The sequence below is a fragment of the Schistocerca piceifrons genome, unplaced genomic scaffold, assembly GCF_021461385.2.
Source record: "Schistocerca piceifrons isolate TAMUIC-IGC-003096 unplaced genomic scaffold, iqSchPice1.1 HiC_scaffold_622, whole genome shotgun sequence".
Taxonomy (NCBI): Eukaryota; Metazoa; Arthropoda; class Insecta; order Orthoptera; family Acrididae; genus Schistocerca; species Schistocerca piceifrons.
This window is the reverse complement of record NW_025728864.1, coordinates 65384-83499: the sequence shown is the minus strand read 5'-3', so window position 1 is coordinate 83499 and position 18116 is coordinate 65384. Positions and strand designations below refer to the sequence as shown.

At 54.5% G+C, this 18116-nt stretch overlaps 30 non-coding genes across 30 annotated transcripts; all 30 read right to left on the bottom strand.

Moving 5' to 3' along the window:
* Positions 1–377: 377 nt before the first annotated feature.
* Trnae-cuc lies at positions 378–449 on the bottom strand. Its single transcript has one exon. It is a non-coding gene; the product is annotated as a tRNA-Glu (tRNA).
* A 445-nt stretch (positions 450–894) lies between these two features.
* Trnal-uag lies at positions 895–976 on the bottom strand. The gene has a single exon. It is a non-coding gene; the product is annotated as a tRNA-Leu (tRNA).
* Positions 977–1723: 747 nt separating this feature from the next.
* Positions 1724–1795, bottom strand: Trnah-gug. The gene has a single exon. It is a non-coding gene; the product is annotated as a tRNA-His (tRNA).
* A 386-nt stretch (positions 1796–2181) lies between these two features.
* On the bottom strand, positions 2182–2253 carry Trnae-cuc. Its single transcript has one exon. It is a non-coding gene; the product is annotated as a tRNA-Glu (tRNA).
* A 445-nt stretch (positions 2254–2698) lies between these two features.
* On the bottom strand, positions 2699–2780 carry Trnal-uag. Its single transcript has one exon. It is a non-coding gene; the product is annotated as a tRNA-Leu (tRNA).
* Positions 2781–3527: 747 nt separating this feature from the next.
* Trnah-gug lies at positions 3528–3599 on the bottom strand. The gene has a single exon. It is a non-coding gene; the product is annotated as a tRNA-His (tRNA).
* Positions 3600–3985: 386 nt separating this feature from the next.
* Trnae-cuc lies at positions 3986–4057 on the bottom strand. Its single transcript has one exon. It is a non-coding gene; the product is annotated as a tRNA-Glu (tRNA).
* A 445-nt stretch (positions 4058–4502) lies between these two features.
* On the bottom strand, positions 4503–4584 carry Trnal-uag. Its single transcript has one exon. It is a non-coding gene; the product is annotated as a tRNA-Leu (tRNA).
* A 747-nt stretch (positions 4585–5331) lies between these two features.
* Trnah-gug lies at positions 5332–5403 on the bottom strand. The gene has a single exon. It is a non-coding gene; the product is annotated as a tRNA-His (tRNA).
* Positions 5404–5789: 386 nt separating this feature from the next.
* On the bottom strand, positions 5790–5861 carry Trnae-cuc. The gene has a single exon. It is a non-coding gene; the product is annotated as a tRNA-Glu (tRNA).
* A 445-nt stretch (positions 5862–6306) lies between these two features.
* On the bottom strand, positions 6307–6388 carry Trnal-uag. The gene has a single exon. It is a non-coding gene; the product is annotated as a tRNA-Leu (tRNA).
* Positions 6389–7135: 747 nt separating this feature from the next.
* Trnah-gug lies at positions 7136–7207 on the bottom strand. Its single transcript has one exon. It is a non-coding gene; the product is annotated as a tRNA-His (tRNA).
* Positions 7208–7593: 386 nt separating this feature from the next.
* Positions 7594–7665, bottom strand: Trnae-cuc. The gene has a single exon. It is a non-coding gene; the product is annotated as a tRNA-Glu (tRNA).
* A 445-nt stretch (positions 7666–8110) lies between these two features.
* Positions 8111–8192, bottom strand: Trnal-uag. Its single transcript has one exon. It is a non-coding gene; the product is annotated as a tRNA-Leu (tRNA).
* A 747-nt stretch (positions 8193–8939) lies between these two features.
* Trnah-gug lies at positions 8940–9011 on the bottom strand. Its single transcript has one exon. It is a non-coding gene; the product is annotated as a tRNA-His (tRNA).
* Positions 9012–9397: 386 nt separating this feature from the next.
* Trnae-cuc lies at positions 9398–9469 on the bottom strand. The gene has a single exon. It is a non-coding gene; the product is annotated as a tRNA-Glu (tRNA).
* Positions 9470–9914: 445 nt separating this feature from the next.
* Trnal-uag lies at positions 9915–9996 on the bottom strand. Its single transcript has one exon. It is a non-coding gene; the product is annotated as a tRNA-Leu (tRNA).
* Positions 9997–10743: 747 nt separating this feature from the next.
* On the bottom strand, positions 10744–10815 carry Trnah-gug. Its single transcript has one exon. It is a non-coding gene; the product is annotated as a tRNA-His (tRNA).
* A 386-nt stretch (positions 10816–11201) lies between these two features.
* Positions 11202–11273, bottom strand: Trnae-cuc. Its single transcript has one exon. It is a non-coding gene; the product is annotated as a tRNA-Glu (tRNA).
* A 445-nt stretch (positions 11274–11718) lies between these two features.
* Positions 11719–11800, bottom strand: Trnal-uag. Its single transcript has one exon. It is a non-coding gene; the product is annotated as a tRNA-Leu (tRNA).
* Positions 11801–12547: 747 nt separating this feature from the next.
* Trnah-gug lies at positions 12548–12619 on the bottom strand. The gene has a single exon. It is a non-coding gene; the product is annotated as a tRNA-His (tRNA).
* A 386-nt stretch (positions 12620–13005) lies between these two features.
* On the bottom strand, positions 13006–13077 carry Trnae-cuc. Its single transcript has one exon. It is a non-coding gene; the product is annotated as a tRNA-Glu (tRNA).
* Positions 13078–13522: 445 nt separating this feature from the next.
* Positions 13523–13604, bottom strand: Trnal-uag. Its single transcript has one exon. It is a non-coding gene; the product is annotated as a tRNA-Leu (tRNA).
* Positions 13605–14351: 747 nt separating this feature from the next.
* Positions 14352–14423, bottom strand: Trnah-gug. The gene has a single exon. It is a non-coding gene; the product is annotated as a tRNA-His (tRNA).
* Positions 14424–14809: 386 nt separating this feature from the next.
* Positions 14810–14881, bottom strand: Trnae-cuc. Its single transcript has one exon. It is a non-coding gene; the product is annotated as a tRNA-Glu (tRNA).
* A 445-nt stretch (positions 14882–15326) lies between these two features.
* Positions 15327–15408, bottom strand: Trnal-uag. Its single transcript has one exon. It is a non-coding gene; the product is annotated as a tRNA-Leu (tRNA).
* Positions 15409–16155: 747 nt separating this feature from the next.
* Positions 16156–16227, bottom strand: Trnah-gug. The gene has a single exon. It is a non-coding gene; the product is annotated as a tRNA-His (tRNA).
* A 386-nt stretch (positions 16228–16613) lies between these two features.
* Positions 16614–16685, bottom strand: Trnae-cuc. The gene has a single exon. It is a non-coding gene; the product is annotated as a tRNA-Glu (tRNA).
* Positions 16686–17130: 445 nt separating this feature from the next.
* On the bottom strand, positions 17131–17212 carry Trnal-uag. The gene has a single exon. It is a non-coding gene; the product is annotated as a tRNA-Leu (tRNA).
* A 747-nt stretch (positions 17213–17959) lies between these two features.
* On the bottom strand, positions 17960–18031 carry Trnah-gug. The gene has a single exon. It is a non-coding gene; the product is annotated as a tRNA-His (tRNA).
* Positions 18032–18116: the final 85 nt, after the last annotated feature.

Here is an 18116-nt window from a genome sequence, read left to right as displayed (position 1 = left end):
GGAGGCGCCCGCGAAGGCAGCTGGCTGCAATGCAAGTGGCGATACCCAGCAAAGCCTAGGCCAAGGTGTACGCCACAGCAGTGTCAGACACGGTCTCCATCACATGTATACGAGCAAATGAACGTGCCTGCGCTGTCAGGACTCTAACTACAGTGGTTAGCTGCATTCACCTCCGTGGCAATGTCTTGCAGTCCTCCAAGCCTCTTGACTACAGGTACCGGTATGTGGCTCGATAACAAGTGGATAGACGCCGCATCTCTCTCGCCGTCAGGTGTTGCCGCGAGTCATACTTAACGTAGCTTTCTGCACGCGTCAGCGTAGCGTCAGTCGAGCAAAGTCGAGACAAGTCGCATAGGAGGAGCAACAAAAACGCGCAATTCCGGTACCGGGAATCGAACCCGGGCCTCCTGGGTGAGAGCCAGGTATCCCAGCCACTAGACCACACCGGACAACGACGGCAGTGCTCTTTCCAGCGAACGCAGCAGCCGCCCACGGTTAACTGACGACAACTGTAAAAAATCCACTCTCTCGCGTTATAGAACGGCGTGCTCCGGACGCATTTCGTGGAGACGAACGCCAGCAATGATGAGAGCAAAAGGTGCCTACAAATCCTGTCGTTGCACCACGCACTGTTCTACGACAATTCACCAAGCAGACGCTCACGCCTTGTTGTGCTGTTTCCTTTGCGGGCAATGAGTGCATCTGCCTTCGACACAGGAAACATTACACGTTCGGCAGCTGTGGGATTGGAACCCACGCCTCCGAAGAGAATGGTGCCTGAAACCAGCGCCTTAGACCGCTCGGCCACGCTACCTACACAACACGCGCGTCACAAGAGCTGCGTCCTACCCCACGAGGACACACCGCAACGGCACAAAAATGAGACGTAAAAAGTGGCAACGGTGGGATTCGAACCCACGCCTCCGGAGAGACTGGTGCCTAAAACCAGCGCCTTAGACCGCTCGGCCACGTTACCGTTGGATCAGCAGCGGCAAAACGTTTCGTTTGTACTACAAAGATCACTTCGAAATGGAAGTATCTTGGCAATCGCCGTGCCATGTATTTCCACTGCTCTCCCACTGGAAGCGTCTCTTTAGGCCATCCACAGCAAGAAAAAGCCGTGCCCGCCGTACGGTAGCGACGCCACTTGTCTGTAGCTGTCGCAGTTAAGGAGACAGCGTCAAGAGACGTTTTCGTGCCGTGACCAGGTTTCGAACCTGCGCTTTCCTTAACCACTAAAGTATCGTAGCTGTAACTGTCAGGCGGAGCTAGAATGCTCCATGTATCAAACATATGTGAGCTCAAGGAGGTTACACTTGAAGGAAAAGCGGCAGGTTAACGCGATCACATCAAAACCCCCGGCAGCTACGGGATTCGAAACCGCGCCTACAGAGAGACTGGTGCCTTAAACCAGCGCCTTAAAGCGCTCGGCCACGCTACATGCGCTGCTTGGTGCGCCAGTGTTCCTAGCATTTGTAGAAACAGTGCACGCCACAGCTTCCTGTTCTGCTGGGACTGGCTGCTCATCCATCGCACTTCAAACGACTGCCCTTTTCGACTACAGAGAGCAGCGGACGTCTGCGCTCTGGGAGGCGACATTACGTGTTGGGGATGAAGTGGTAGTGCTAACTGCGGCCTGCGGAACACGAGTGAAAAAATCAAGAGAGTACTGTCATTTCGAGTACTCGCCATTGCAACGGCAGCAAGGCAAAACTTTCAAAATTGCCGTGACCAGGACTCGAACCTGGGTTATTGCGGCCACAACGCAATGTCCTAACCACTAGACGATCACGGCCATGGCCACGGAGGCGCCCGCGAAGGCAGCTGGCTGCAATGCAAGTGGCGATACCCAGCAAAGCCTAGGCCAAGGTGTACGCCACAGCAGTGTCAGACACGGTCTCCATCACATGTATACGAGCAAATGAACGTGCCTGCGCTGTCAGGACTCTAACTACAGTGGTTAGCTGCATTCACCTCCGTGGCAATGTCTTGCAGTCCTCCAAGCCTCTTGACTACAGGTACCGGTATGTGGCTCGATAACAAGTGGATAGACGCCGCATCTCTCTCGCCGTCAGGTGTTGCCGCGAGTCATACTTAACGTAGCTTTCTGCACGCGTCAGCGTAGCGTCAGTCGAGCAAAGTCGAGACAAGTCGCATAGGAGGAGCAACAAAAACGCGCAATTCCGGTACCGGGAATCGAACCCGGGCCTCCTGGGTGAGAGCCAGGTATCCCAGCCACTAGACCACACCGGACAACGACGGCAGTGCTCTTTCCAGCGAACGCAGCAGCCGCCCACGGTTAACTGACGACAACTGTAAAAAATCCACTCTCTCGCGTTATAGAACGGCGTGCTCCGGACGCATTTCGTGGAGACGAACGCCAGCAATGATGAGAGCAAAAGGTGCCTACAGATCCTGTCGTTGCACCACGCACTGTTCTACGACAATTCACCAAGCAGACGCTCACGCCTTGTTGTGCTGTTTCCTTTGCGGGCAATGAGTGCATCTGCCTTCGACACAGGAAACATTACACGTTCGGCAGCTGTGGGATTGGAACCCACGCCTCCGAAGAGAATGGTGCCTGAAACCAGCGCCTTAGACCGCTCGGCCACGCTACCTACACAACACGCGCGTCACAAGAGCTGCGTCCTACCCCACGAGGACACACCGCAACGGCACAAAAATGAGACGTAAAAAGTGGCAACGGTGGGATTCGAACCCACGCCTCCGGAGAGACTGGTGCCTAAAACCAGCGCCTTAGACCGCTCGGCCACGTTACCGTTGGATCAGCAGCGGCAAAACGTTTCGTTTGTACTACAAAGATCACTTCGAAATGGAAGTATCTTGGCAATCGCCGTGCCATGTATTTCCACTGCTCTCCCACTGGAAGCGTCTCTTTAGGCCATCCACAGCAAGAAAAAGCCGTGCCCGCCGTACGGTAGCGACGCCACTTGTCTGTAGCTGTCGCAGTTAAGGAGACAGCGTCAAGAGACGTTTTCGTGCCGTGACCAGGTTTCGAACCTGCGCTTTCCTTAACCACTAAAGTATCGTAGCTGTAACTGTCAGGCGGAGCTAGAATGCTCCATGTATCAAACATATGTGAGCTCAAGGAGGTTACACTTGAAGGAAAAGCGGCAGGTTAACGCGATCACATCAAAACCCCCGGCAGCTACGGGATTCGAAACCGCGCCTACAGAGAGACTGGTGCCTTAAACCAGCGCCTTAAAGCGCTCGGCCACGCTACATGCGCTGCTTGGTGCGCCAGTGTTCCTAGCATTTGTAGAAACAGTGCACGCCACAGCTTCCTGTTCTGCTGGGACTGGCTGCTCATCCATCGCACTTCAAACGACTGCCCTTTTCGACTACAGAGAGCAGCGGACGTCTGCGCTCTGGGAGGCGACATTACGTGTTGGGGATGAAGTGGTAGTGCTAACTGCGGCCTGCGGAACACGAGTGAAAAAATCAAGAGAGTACTGTCATTTCGAGTACTCGCCATTGCAACGGCAGCAAGGCAAAACTTTCAAAATTGCCGTGACCAGGATTCGAACCTGGGTTATTGCGGCCACAACGCAATGTCCTAACCACTAGACGATCACGGCCATGGCCACGGAGGCGCCCGCGAAGGCAGCTGGCTGCAATGCAAGTGGCGATACCCAGCAAAGCCTAGGCCAAGGTGTACGCCACAGCAGTGTCAGACACGGTCTCCATCACATGTATACGAGCAAATGAACGTGCCTGCGCTGTCAGGACTCTAACTACAGTGGTTAGCTGCATTCACCTCCGTGGCAATGTCTTGCAGTCCTCCAAGCCTCTTGACTACAGGTACCGGTATGTGGCTCGATAACAAGTGGATAGACGCCGCATCTCTCTCGCCGTCAGGTGTTGCCGCGAGTCATACTTAACGTAGCTTTCTGCACGCGTCAGCGTAGCGTCAGTCGAGCAAAGTCGAGACAAGTCGCATAGGAGGAGCAACAAAAACGCGCAATTCCGGTACCGGGAATCGAACCCGGGCCTCCTGGGTGAGAGCCAGGTATCCCAGCCACTAGACCACACCGGACAACGACGGCAGTGCTCTTTCCAGCGAACGCAGCAGCCGCCCACGGTTAACTGACGACAACTGTAAAAAATCCACTCTCTCGCGTTATAGAACGGCGTGCTCCGGACGCATTTCGTGGAGACGAACGCCAGCAATGATGAGAGCAAAAGGTGCCTACAAATCCTGTCGTTGCACCACGCACTGTTCTACGACAATTCACCAAGCAGACGCTCACGCCTTGTTGTGCTGTTTCCTTTGCGGGCAATGAGTGCATCTGCCTTCGACACAGGAAACATTACACGTTCGGCAGCTGTGGGATTGGAACCCACGCCTCCGAAGAGAATGGTGCCTGAAACCAGCGCCTTAGACCGCTCGGCCACGCTACCTACACAACACGCGCGTCACAAGAGCTGCGTCCTACCCCACGAGGACACACCGCAACGGCACAAAAATGAGACGTAAAAAGTGGCAACGGTGGGATTCGAACCCACGCCTCCGGAGAGACTGGTGCCTAAAACCAGCGCCTTAGACCGCTCGGCCACGTTACCGTTGGATCAGCAGCGGCAAAACGTTTCGTTTGTACTACAAAGATCACTTCGAAATGGAAGTATCTTGGCAATCGCCGTGCCATGTATTTCCACTGCTCTCCCACTGGAAGCGTCTCTTTAGGCCATCCACAGCAAGAAAAAGCCGTGCCCGCCGTACGGTAGCGACGCCACTTGTCTGTAGCTGTCGCAGTTAAGGAGACAGCGTCAAGAGACGTTTTCGTGCCGTGACCAGGTTTCGAACCTGCGCTTTCCTTAACCACTAAAGTATCGTAGCTGTAACTGTCAGGCGGAGCTAGAATGCTCCATGTATCAAACATATGTGAGCTCAAGGAGGTTACACTTGAAGGAAAAGCGGCAGGTTAACGCGATCACATCAAAACCCCCGGCAGCTACGGGATTCGAAACCGCGCCTACAGAGAGACTGGTGCCTTAAACCAGCGCCTTAAAGCGCTCGGCCACGCTACATGCGCTGCTTGGTGCGCCAGTGTTCCTAGCATTTGTAGAAACAGTGCACGCCACAGCTTCCTGTTCTGCTGGGACTGGCTGCTCATCCATCGCACTTCAAACGACTGCCCTTTTCGACTACAGAGAGCAGCGGACGTCTGCGCTCTGGGAGGCGACATTACGTGTTGGGGATGAAGTGGTAGTGCTAACTGCGGCCTGCGGAACACGAGTGAAAAAATCAAGAGAGTACTGTCATTTCGAGTACTCGCCATTGCAACGGCAGCAAGGCAAAACTTTCAAAATTGCCGTGACCAGGATTCGAACCTGGGTTATTGCGGCCACAACGCAATGTCCTAACCACTAGACGATCACGGCCATGGCCACGGAGGCGCCCGCGAAGGCAGCTGGCTGCAATGCAAGTGGCGATACCCAGCAAAGCCTAGGCCAAGGTGTACGCCACAGCAGTGTCAGACACGGTCTCCATCACATGTATACGAGCAAATGAACGTGCCTGCGCTGTCAGGACTCTAACTACAGTGGTTAGCTGCATTCACCTCCGTGGCAATGTCTTGCAGTCCTCCAAGCCTCTTGACTACAGGTACCGGTATGTGGCTCGATAACAAGTGGATAGACGCCGCATCTCTCTCGCCGTCAGGTGTTGCCGCGAGTCATACTTAACGTAGCTTTCTGCACGCGTCAGCGTAGCGTCAGTCGAGCAAAGTCGAGACAAGTCGCATAGGAGGAGCAACAAAAACGCGCAATTCCGGTACCGGGAATCGAACCCGGGCCTCCTGGGTGAGAGCCAGGTATCCCAGCCACTAGACCACACCGGACAACGACGGCAGTGCTCTTTCCAGCGAACGCAGCAGCCGCCCACGGTTAACTGACGACAACTGTAAAAAATCCACTCTCTCGCGTTATAGAACGGCGTGCTCCGGACGCATTTCGTGGAGACGAACGCCAGCAATGATGAGAGCAAAAGGTGCCTACAAATCCTGTCGTTGCACCACGCACTGTTCTACGACAATTCACCAAGCAGACGCTCACGCCTTGTTGTGCTGTTTCCTTTGCGGGCAATGAGTGCATCTGCCTTCGACACAGGAAACATTACACGTTCGGCAGCTGTGGGATTGGAACCCACGCCTCCGAAGAGAATGGTGCCTGAAACCAGCGCCTTAGACCGCTCGGCCACGCTACCTACACAACACGCGCGTCACAAGAGCTGCGTCCTACCCCACGAGGACACACCGCAACGGCACAAAAATGAGACGTAAAAAGTGGCAACGGTGGGATTCGAACCCACGCCTCCGGAGAGACTGGTGCCTAAAACCAGCGCCTTAGACCGCTCGGCCACGTTACCGTTGGATCAGCAGCGGCAAAACGTTTCGTTTGTACTACAAAGATCACTTCGAAATGGAAGTATCTTGGCAATCGCCGTGCCATGTATTTCCACTGCTCTCCCACTGGAAGCGTCTCTTTAGGCCATCCACAGCAAGAAAAAGCCGTGCCCGCCGTACGGTAGCGACGCCACTTGTCTGTAGCTGTCGCAGTTAAGGAGACAGCGTCAAGAGACGTTTTCGTGCCGTGACCAGGTTTCGAACCTGCGCTTTCCTTAACCACTAAAGTATCGTAGCTGTAACTGTCAGGCGGAGCTAGAATGCTCCATGTATCAAACATATGTGAGCTCAAGGAGGTTACACTTGAAGGAAAAGCGGCAGGTTAACGCGATCACATCAAAACCCCCGGCAGCTACGGGATTCGAAACCGCGCCTACAGAGAGACTGGTGCCTTAAACCAGCGCCTTAAAGCGCTCGGCCACGCTACATGCGCTGCTTGGTGCGCCAGTGTTCCTAGCATTTGTAGAAACAGTGCACGCCACAGCTTCCTGTTCTGCTGGGACTGGCTGCTCATCCATCGCACTTCAAACGACTGCCCTTTTCGACTACAGAGAGCAGCGGACGTCTGCGCTCTGGGAGGCGACATTACGTGTTGGGGATGAAGTGGTAGTGCTAACTGCGGCCTGCGGAACACGAGTGAAAAAATCAAGAGAGTACTGTCATTTCGAGTACTCGCCATTGCAACGGCAGCAAGGCAAAACTTTCAAAATTGCCGTGACCAGGATTCGAACCTGGGTTATTGCGGCCACAACGCAATGTCCTAACCACTAGACGATCACGGCCATGGCCACGGAGGCGCCCGCGAAGGCAGCTGGCTGCAATGCAAGTGGCGATACCCAGCAAAGCCTAGGCCAAGGTGTACGCCACAGCAGTGTCAGACACGGTCTCCATCACATGTATACGAGCAAATGAACGTGCCTGCGCTGTCAGGACTCTAACTACAGTGGTTAGCTGCATTCACCTCCGTGGCAATGTCTTGCAGTCCTCCAAGCCTCTTGACTACAGGTACCGGTATGTGGCTCGATAACAAGTGGATAGACGCCGCATCTCTCTCGCCGTCAGGTGTTGCCGCGAGTCATACTTAACGTAGCTTTCTGCACGCGTCAGCGTAGCGTCAGTCGAGCAAAGTCGAGACAAGTCGCATAGGAGGAGCAACAAAAACGCGCAATTCCGGTACCGGGAATCGAACCCGGGCCTCCTGGGTGAGAGCCAGGTATCCCAGCCACTAGACCACACCGGACAACGACGGCAGTGCTCTTTCCAGCGAACGCAGCAGCCGCCCACGGTTAACTGACGACAACTGTAAAAAATCCACTCTCTCGCGTTATAGAACGGCGTGCTCCGGACGCATTTCGTGGAGACGAACGCCAGCAATGATGAGAGCAAAAGGTGCCTACAAATCCTGTCGTTGCACCACGCACTGTTCTACGACAATTCACCAAGCAGACGCTCACGCCTTGTTGTGCTGTTTCCTTTGCGGGCAATGAGTGCATCTGCCTTCGACACAGGAAACATTACACGTTCGGCAGCTGTGGGATTGGAACCCACGCCTCCGAAGAGAATGGTGCCTGAAACCAGCGCCTTAGACCGCTCGGCCACGCTACCTACACAACACGCGCGTCACAAGAGCTGCGTCCTACCCCACGAGGACACACCGCAACGGCACAAAAATGAGACGTAAAAAGTGGCAACGGTGGGATTCGAACCCACGCCTCCGGAGAGACTGGTGCCTAAAACCAGCGCCTTAGACCGCTCGGCCACGTTACCGTTGGATCAGCAGCGGCAAAACGTTTCGTTTGTACTACAAAGATCACTTCGAAATGGAAGTATCTTGGCAATCGCCGTGCCATGTATTTCCACTGCTCTCCCACTGGAAGCGTCTCTTTAGGCCATCCACAGCAAGAAAAAGCCGTGCCCGCCGTACGGTAGCGACGCCACTTGTCTGTAGCTGTCGCAGTTAAGGAGACAGCGTCAAGAGACGTTTTCGTGCCGTGACCAGGTTTCGAACCTGCGCTTTCCTTAACCACTAAAGTATCGTAGCTGTAACTGTCAGGCGGAGCTAGAATGCTCCATGTATCAAACATATGTGAGCTCAAGGAGGTTACACTTGAAGGAAAAGCGGCAGGTTAACGCGATCACATCAAAACCCCCGGCAGCTACGGGATTCGAAACCGCGCCTACAGAGAGACTGGTGCCTTAAACCAGCGCCTTAAAGCGCTCGGCCACGCTACATGCGCTGCTTGGTGCGCCAGTGTTCCTAGCATTTGTAGAAACAGTGCACGCCACAGCTTCCTGTTCTGCTGGGACTGGCTGCTCATCCATCGCACTTCAAACGACTGCCCTTTTCGACTACAGAGAGCAGCGGACGTCTGCGCTCTGGGAGGCGACATTACGTGTTGGGGATGAAGTGGTAGTGCTAACTGCGGCCTGCGGAACACGAGTGAAAAAATCAAGAGAGTACTGTCATTTCGAGTACTCGCCATTGCAACGGCAGCAAGGCAAAACTTTCAAAATTGCCGTGACCAGGATTCGAACCTGGGTTATTGCGGCCACAACGCAATGTCCTAACCACTAGACGATCACGGCCATGGCCACGGAGGCGCCCACGGAGGCAGCTGGCTGCAATGCAAGTGGCGATACCCAGCAAAGCCTAGGCCAAGGTGTACGCCACAGCAGTGTCAGACACGGTCTCCATCACATGTATACGAGCAAATGAACGTGCCTGCGCTGTCAGGACTCTAACTACAGTGGTTAGCTGCATTCACCTCCGTGGCAATGTCTTGCAGTCCTCCAAGCCTCTTGACTACAGGTACCGGTATGTGGCTCGATAACAAGTGGATAGACGCCGCATCTCTCTCGCCGTCAGGTGTTGCCGCGAGTCATACTTAACGTAGCTTTCTGCACGCGTCAGCGTAGCGTCAGTCGAGCAAAGTCGAGACAAGTCGCATAGGAGGAGCAACAAAAACGCGCAATTCCGGTACCGGGAATCGAACCCGGGCCTCCTGGGTGAGAGCCAGGTATCCTAGCCACTGGACCACACCGGACAACGACGGCAGTGCTCTTTCCAGCGAACGCAGCAGCCGCCCACGGTTAACTGACGACAACTGTAAAAAATCCACTCTCTCGCGTTATAGAACGGCGTGCTCCGGACGCATTTCGTGGAGACGAACGCCAGCAATGATGAGAGCAAAAGGTGCCTACAAATCCTGTCGTTGCACCACGCACTGTTCTACGACAATTCACCAAGCAGACGCTCACGCCTTGTTGTGCTGTTTCCTTTGCGGGCAATGAGTGCATCTGCCTTCGACACAGGAAACATTACACGTTCGGCAGCTGTGGGATTGGAACCCACGCCTCCGAAGAGAATGGTGCCTGAAACCAGCGCCTTAGACCGCTCGGCCACGCTACCTACACAACACGCGCGTCACAAGAGCTGCGTCCTACCCCACGAGGACACACCGCAACGGCACAAAAATGAGACGTAAAAAGTGGCAACGGTGGGATTCGAACCCACGCCTCCGGAGAGACTGGTGCCTAAAACCAGCGCCTTAGACCGCTCGGCCACGTTACCGTTGGATCAGCAGCGGCAAAACGTTTCGTTTGTACTACAAAGATCACTTCGAAATGGAAGTATCTTGGCAATCGCCGTGCCATGTATTTCCACTGCTCTCCCACTGGAAGCGTCTCTTTAGGCCATCCACAGCAAGAAAAAGCCGTGCCCGCCGTACGGTAGCGACGCCACTTGTCTGTAGCTGTCGCAGTTAAGGAGACAGCGTCAAGAGACGTTTTCGTGCCGTGACCAGGTTTCGAACCTGCGCTTTCCTTAACCACTAAAGTATCGTAGCTGTAACTGTCAGGCGGAGCTAGAATGCTCCATGTATCAAACATATGTGAGCTCAAGGAGGTTACACTTGAAGGAAAAGCGGCAGGTTAACGCGATCACATCAAAACCCCCGGCAGCTACGGGATTCGAAACCGCGCCTACAGAGAGACTGGTGCCTTAAACCAGCGCCTTAAAGCGCTCGGCCACGCTACATGCGCTGCTTGGTGCGCCAGTGTTCCTAGCATTTGTAGAAACAGTGCACGCCACAGCTTCCTGTTCTGCTGGGACTGGCTGCTCATCCATCGCACTTCAAACGACTGCCCTTTTCGACTACAGAGAGCAGCGGACGTCTGCGCTCTGGGAGGCGACATTACGTGTTGGGGATGAAGTGGTAGTGCTAACTGCGGCCTGCGGAACACGAGTGAAAAAATCAAGAGAGTACTGTCATTTCGAGTACTCGCCATTGCAACGGCAGCAAGGCAAAACTTTCAAAATTGCCGTGACCAGGATTCGAACCTGGGTTATTGCGGCCACAACGCAATGTCCTAACCACTAGACGATCACGGCCATGGCCACGGAGGCGCCCGCGAAGGCAGCTGGCTGCAATGCAAGTGGCGATACCCAGCAAAGCCTAGGCCAAGGTGTACGCCACAGCAGTGTCAGACACGGTCTCCATCACATGTATACGAGCAAATGAACGTGCCTGCGCTGTCAGGACTCTAACTACAGTGGTTAGCTGCATTCACCTCCGTGGCAATGTCTTGCAGTCCTCCAAGCCTCTTGACTACAGGTACCGGTATGTGGCTCGATAACAAGTGGATAGACGCCGCATCTCTCTCGCCGTCAGGTGTTGCCGCGAGTCATACTTAACGTAGCTTTCTGCACGCGTCAGCGTAGCGTCAGTCGAGCAAAGTCGAGACAAGTCGCATAGGAGGAGCAACAAAAACGCGCAATTCCGGTACCGGGAATCGAACCCGGGCCTCCTGGGTGAGAGCCAGGTATCCTAGCCACTAGACCACACCGGACAACGACGGCAGTGCTCTTTCCAGCGAACGCAGCAGCCGCCCACGGTTAACTGACGACAACTGTAAAAAATCCACTCTCTCGCGTTATAGAACGGCGTGCTCCGGACGCATTTCGTGGAGACGAACGCCAGCAATGATGAGAGCAAAAGGTGCCTACAAATCCTGTCGTTGCACCACGCACTGTTCTACGACAATTCACCAAGCAGACGCTCACGCCTTGTTGTGCTGTTTCCTTTGCGGGCAATGAGTGCATCTGCCTTCGACACAGGAAACATTACACGTTCGGCAGCTGTGGGATTGGAACCCACGCCTCCGAAGAGAATGGTGCCTGAAACCAGCGCCTTAGACCGCTCGGCCACGGTACCTACACAACACGCGCGTCACAAGAGCTGCGTCCTACCCCACGAGGACACACCGCAACGGCACAAAAATGAGACGTAAAAAGTGGCAACGGTGGGATTCGAACCCACGCCTCCGGAGAGACTGGTGCCTAAAACCAGCGCCTTAGACCGCTCGGCCACGTTACCGTTGGATCAGCAGCGGCAAAACGTTTCGTTTGTACTACAAAGATCACTTCGAAATGGAAGTATCTTGGCAATCGCCGTGCCATGTATTTCCACTGCTCTCCCACTGGAAGCGTCTCTTTAGGCCATCCACAGCAAGAAAAAGCCGTGCCCGCCGTACGGTAGCGACGCCACTTGTCTGTAGCTGTCGCAGTTAAGGAGACAGCGTCAAGAGACGTTTTCGTGCCGTGACCAGGTTTCGAACCTGCGCTTTCCTTAACCACTAAAGTATCGTAGCTGTAACTGTCAGGCGGAGCTAGAATGCTCCATGTATCAAACATATGTGAGCTCAAGGAGGTTACACTTGAAGGAAAAGCGGCAGGTTAACGCGATCACATCAAAACCCCCGGCAGCTACGGGATTCGAAACCGCGCCTACAGAGAGACTGGTGCCTTAAACCAGCGCCTTAAAGCGCTCGGCCACGCTACATGCGCTGCTTGGTGCGCCAGTGTTCCTAGCATTTGTAGAAACAGTGCACGCCACAGCTTCCTGTTCTGCTGGGACTGGCTGCTCATCCATCGCACTTCAAACGACTGCCCTTTTCGACTACAGAGAGCAGCGGACGCCTGCGCTCTGGGAGGCGACATTACGTGTTGGGGATGAAGTGGTAGTGCTAACTGCGGCCTGCGGAACACGAGTGAAAAAATCAAGAGAGTACTGTCATTTCGAGTACTCGCCATTGCAACGGCAGCAAGGCAAAACTTTCAAAATTGCCGTGACCAGGATTCGAACCTGGGTTATTGCGGCCACAACGCAATGTCCTAACCACTAGACGATCACGGCCATGGCCACGGAGGCGCCCGCGAAGGCAGCTGGCTGCAATGCAAGTGGCGATACCCAGCAAAGCCTAGGCCAAGGTGTACGCCACAGCAGTGTCAGACACGGTCTCCATCACATGTATACGAGCAAATGAACGTGCCTGCGCTGTCAGGACTCTAACTACAGTGGTTAGCTGCATTCACCTCCGTGGCAATGTCTTGCAGTCCTCCAAGCCTCTTGACTACAGGTACCGGTATGTGGCTCGATAACAAGTGGATAGACGCCGCATCTCTCTCGCCGTCAGGTGTTGCCGCGAGTCATACTTAACGTAGCTTTCTGCACGCGTCAGCGTAGCGTCAGTCGAGCAAAGTCGAGACAAGTCGCATAGGAGGAGCAACAAAAACGCGCAATTCCGGTACCGGGAATCGAACCCGGGCCTCCTGGGTGAGAGCCAGGTATCCCAGCCACTAGACCACACCGGACAACGACGGCAGTGCTCTTTCCAGCGAACGCAGCAGCCGCCCACGGTTAACTGACGACAACTGTAAAAAATCCACTCTCTCGCGTTATAGAACGGCGTGCTCCGGACGCATTTCGTGGAGACGAACGCCAGCAATGATGAGAGCAAAAGGTGCCTACAAATCCTGTCGTTGCACCACGCACTGTTCTACGACAATTCACCAAGCAGACGCTCACGCCTTGTTGTGCTGTTTCCTTTGCGGGCAATGAGTGCATCTGCCTTCGACACAGGAAACATTACACGTTCGGCAGCTGTGGGATTGGAACCCACGCCTCCGAAGAGAATGGTGCCTGAAACCAGCGCCTTAGACCGCTCGGCCACGCTACCTACACAACACGCGCGTCACAAGAGCTGCGTCCTACCCCACGAGGACACACCGCAACGGCACAAAAATGAGACGTAAAAAGTGGCAACGGTGGGATTCGAACCCACGCCTCCGGAGAGACTGGTGCCTAAAACCAGCGCCTTAGACCGCTCGGCCACGTTACCGTTGGATCAGCAGCGGCAAAACGTTTCGTTTGTACTACAAAGATCACTTCGAAATGGAAGTATCTTGGCAATCGCCGTGCCATGTATTTCCACTGCTCTCCCACTGGAAGCGTCTCTTTAGGCCATCCACAGCAAGAAAAAGCCGTGCCCGCCGTACGGTAGCGACGCCACTTGTCTGTAGCTGTCGCAGTTAAGGAGACAGCGTCAAGAGACGTTTTCGTGCCGTGACCAGGTTTCGAACCTGCGCTTTCCTTAACCACTAAAGTATCGTAGCTGTAACTGTCAGGCGGAGCTAGAATGCTCCATGTATCAAACATATGTGAGCTCAAGGAGGTTACACTTGAAGGAAAAGCGGCAGGTTAACGCGATCACATCAAAACCCCCGGCAGCTACGGGATTCGAAACCGCGCCTACAGAGAGACTGGTGCCTTAAACCAGCGCCTTAAAGCGCTCGGCCACGCTACATGCGCTGCTTGGTGCGCCAGTGTTCCTAGCATTTGTAGAAACAGTGCACGCCACAGCTTCCTGTTCTGCTGGGACTGGCTGCTCATCCATCGCACTTCAAACGACTGCCCTTTTCGACTACAGAGAGCAGCGGACGTCTGCGCTCTGGGAGGCGACATTACGTGTTGGGGATGAAGTGGTAGTGCTAACTGCGGCCTGCGGAACACGAGTGAAAAAATCAAGAGAGTACTGTCATTTCGAGTACTCGCCATTGCAACGGCAGCAAGGCAAAACTTTCAAAATTGCCGTGACCAGGATTCGAACCTGGGTTATTGCGGCCACAACGCAATGTCCTAACCACTAGACGATCACGGCCATGGCCACGGAGGCGCCCACGGAGGCAGCTGGCTGCAATGCAAGTGGCGATACCCAGCAAAGCCTAGGCCAAGGTGTACGCCACAGCAGTGTCAGACACGGTCTCCATCACATGTATACGAGCAAATGAACGTGCCTGCGCTGTCAGGACTCTAACTACAGTGGTTAGCTGCATTCACCTCCGTGGCAATGTCTTGCAGTCCTCCAAGCCTCTTGACTACAGGTACCGGTATGTGGCTCGATAACAAGTGGATAGACGCCGCATCTCTCTCGCCGTCAGGTGTTGCCGCGAGTCATACTTAACGTAGCTTTCTGCACGCGTCAGCGTAGCGTCAGTCGAGCAAAGTCGAGACAAGTCGCATAGGAGGAGCAACAAAAACGCGCAATTCCGGTACCGGGAATCGAACCCGGGCCTCCTGGGTGAGAGCCAGGTATCCTAGCCACTGGACCACACCGGACAACGACGGCAGTGCTCTTTCCAGCGAACGCAGCAGCCGCCCACGGTTAACTGACGACAACTGTAAAAAATCCACTCTCTCGCGTTATAGAACGGCGTGCTCCGGACGCATTTCGTGGAGACGAACGCCAGCAATGATGAGAGCAAAAGGTGCCTACAAATCCTGTCGTTGCACCACGCACTGTTCTACGACAATTCACCAAGCAGACGCTCACGCCTTGTTGTGCTGTTTCCTTTGCGGGCAATGAGTGCATCTGCCTTCGACACAGGAAACATTACACGTTCGGCAGCTGTGGGATTGGAACCCACGCCTCCGAAGAGAATGGTGCCTGAAACCAGCGCCTTAGACCGCTCGGCCACGCTACCTACACAACACGCGCGTCACAAGAGCTGCGTCCTACCCCACGAGGACACACCGCAACGGCACAAAAATGAGACGTAAAAAGTGGCAACGGTGGGATTCGAACCCACGCCTCCGGAGAGACTGGTGCCTAAAACCAGCGCCTTAGACCGCTCGGCCACGTTACCGTTGGATCAGCAGCGGCAAAACGTTTCGTTTGTACTACAAAGATCACTTCGAAATGGAAGTATCTTGGCAATCGCCGTGCCATGTATTTCCACTGCTCTCCCACTGGAAGCGTCTCTTTAGGCCATCCACAGCAAGAAAAAGCCGTGCCCGCCGTACGGTAGCGACGCCACTTGTCTGTAGCTGTCGCAGTTAAGGAGACAGCGTCAAGAGACGTTTTCGTGCCGTGACCAGGTTTCGAACCTGCGCTTTCCTTAACCACTAAAGTATCGTAGCTGTAACTGTCAGGCGGAGCTAGAATGCTCCATGTATCAAACATATGTGAGCTCAAGGAGGTTACACTTGAAGGAAAAGCGGCAGGTTAACGCGATCACATCAAAACCCCCGGCAGCTACGGGATTCGAAACCGCGCCTACAGAGAGACTGGTGCCTTAAACCAGCGCCTTAAAGCGCTCGGCCACGCTACATGCGCTGCTTGGTGCGCCAGTGTTCCTAGCATTTGTAGAAACAGTGCACGCCACAGCTTCCTGTTCTGCTGGGACTGGCTGCTCATCCATCGCACTTCAAACGACTGCCCTTTTCGACTACAGAGAGCAGCGGACGTCTGCGCTCTGGGAGGCGACATTACGTGTTGGGGATGAAGTGGTAGTGCTAACTGCGGCCTGCGGAACACGAGTGAAAAAATCAAGAGAGTACTGTCATTTCGAGTACTCGCCATTGCAACGGCAGCAAGGCAAAACTTTCAAAATTGCCGTGACCAGGATTCGAACCTGGGTTATTGCGGCCACAACGCAATGTCCTAACCACTAGACGATCACGGCCATGGCCACGGAGGCGCCCGCGAAGGCAGCTGGCTGCAATGCAAGTGGCGATACCCAGCAAAGCCTAGGCCAAGGTGTACGCCACAGCAGTGTCAGACACGGTCTCCATCACATGTATACGAGCAAATGAACGTGCCTGCGCTGTCAGGACTCTAACTACAGTGGTTAGCTGCATTCACCTCCGTGGCAATGTCTTGCAGTCCTCCAAGCCTCTTGACTACAGGTACCGGTATGTGGCTCGATAACAAGTGGATAGACGCCGCATCTCTCTCGCCGTCAGGTGTTGCCGCGAGTCATACTTAACGTAGCTTTCTGCACGCGTCAGCGTAGCGTCAGTCGAGCAAAGTCGAGACAAGTCGCATAGGAGGAGCAACAAAAACGCGCAATTCCGGTACCGGGAATCGAACCCGGGCCTCCTGGGTGAGAGCCAGGTATCCTAGCCACTAGACCACACCGGACAACGACGGCAGTGCTCTTTCCAGCGAACGCAGCAGCCGCCCACGGTTAACTGACGACAACTGTAAAAAATCCACTCTCTCGCGTTATAGAACGGCGTGCTCCGGACGCATTTCGTGGAGACGAACGCCAGCAATGATGAGAGCAAAAGGTGCCTACAAATCCTGTCGTTGCACCACGCACTGTTCTACGACAATTCACCAAGCAGACGCTCACGCCTTGTTGTGCTGTTTCCTTTGCGGGCAATGAGTGCATCTGCCTTCGACACAGGAAACATTACACGTTCGGCAGCTGTGGGATTGGAACCCACGCCTCCGAAGAGAATGGTGCCTGAAACCAGCGCCTTAGACCGCTCGGCCACGCTACCTACACAACACGCGCGTCACAAGAGCTGCGTCCTACCCCACGAGGACACACCGCAACGGCACAAAAATGAGACGTAAAAAGTGGCAACGGTGGGATTCGAACCCACGCCTCCGGAGAGACTGGTGCCTAAAACCAGCGCCTTAGACCGCTCGGCCACGTTACCGTTGGATCAGCAGCGGCAAAACGTTTCGTTTGTACTACAAAGATCACTTCGAAATGGAAGTATCTTGGCAATCGCCGTGCCATGTATTTCCACTGCTCTCCCACTGGAAGCGTCTCTTTAGGCCATCCACAGCAAGAAAAAGCCGTGCCCGCCGTACGGTAGCGACGCCACTTGTCTGTAGCTGTCGCAGTTAAGGAGACAGCGTCAAGAGACGTTTTCGTGCCGTGACCAGGTTTCGAACCTGCGCTTTCCTTAACCACTAAAGTATCGTAGCTGTAACTGTCAGGCGGAGCTAGAATGCTCCATGTATCAAACATATGTGAGCTCAAGGAGGTTACACTTGAAGGAAAAGCGGCAGGTTAACGCGATCACATCAAAACCCCCGGCAGCTACGGGATTCGAAACCGCGCCTACAGAGAGACTGGTGCCTTAAACCAGCGCCTTAAAGCGCTCGGCCACGCTACATGCGCTGCTTGGTGCGCCAGTGTTCCTAGCATTTGTAGAAACAGTGCACGCCACAGCTTCCTGTTCTGCTGGGACTGGCTGCTCATCCATCGCACTTCAAACGACTGCCCTTTTCGACTACAGAGAGCAGCGGACGTCTGCGCTCTGGGAGGCGACATTACGTGTTGGGGATGAAGTGGTAGTGCTAACTGCGGCCTGCGGAACACGAGTGAAAAAATCAAGAGAGTACTGTCATTTCGAGTACTCGCCATTGCAACGGCAGCAAGGCAAAACTTTCAAAATTGCCGTGACCAGGATTCGAACCTGGGTTATTGCGGCCACAACGCAATGTCCTAACCACTAGACGATCACGGCCATGGCCACGGAGGCGCCCGCGAAGGCAGCTGGCTGCAATGCAAGTGGCGATACCCAGCAAAGCCTAGGCCAAGGTGTACGCCAC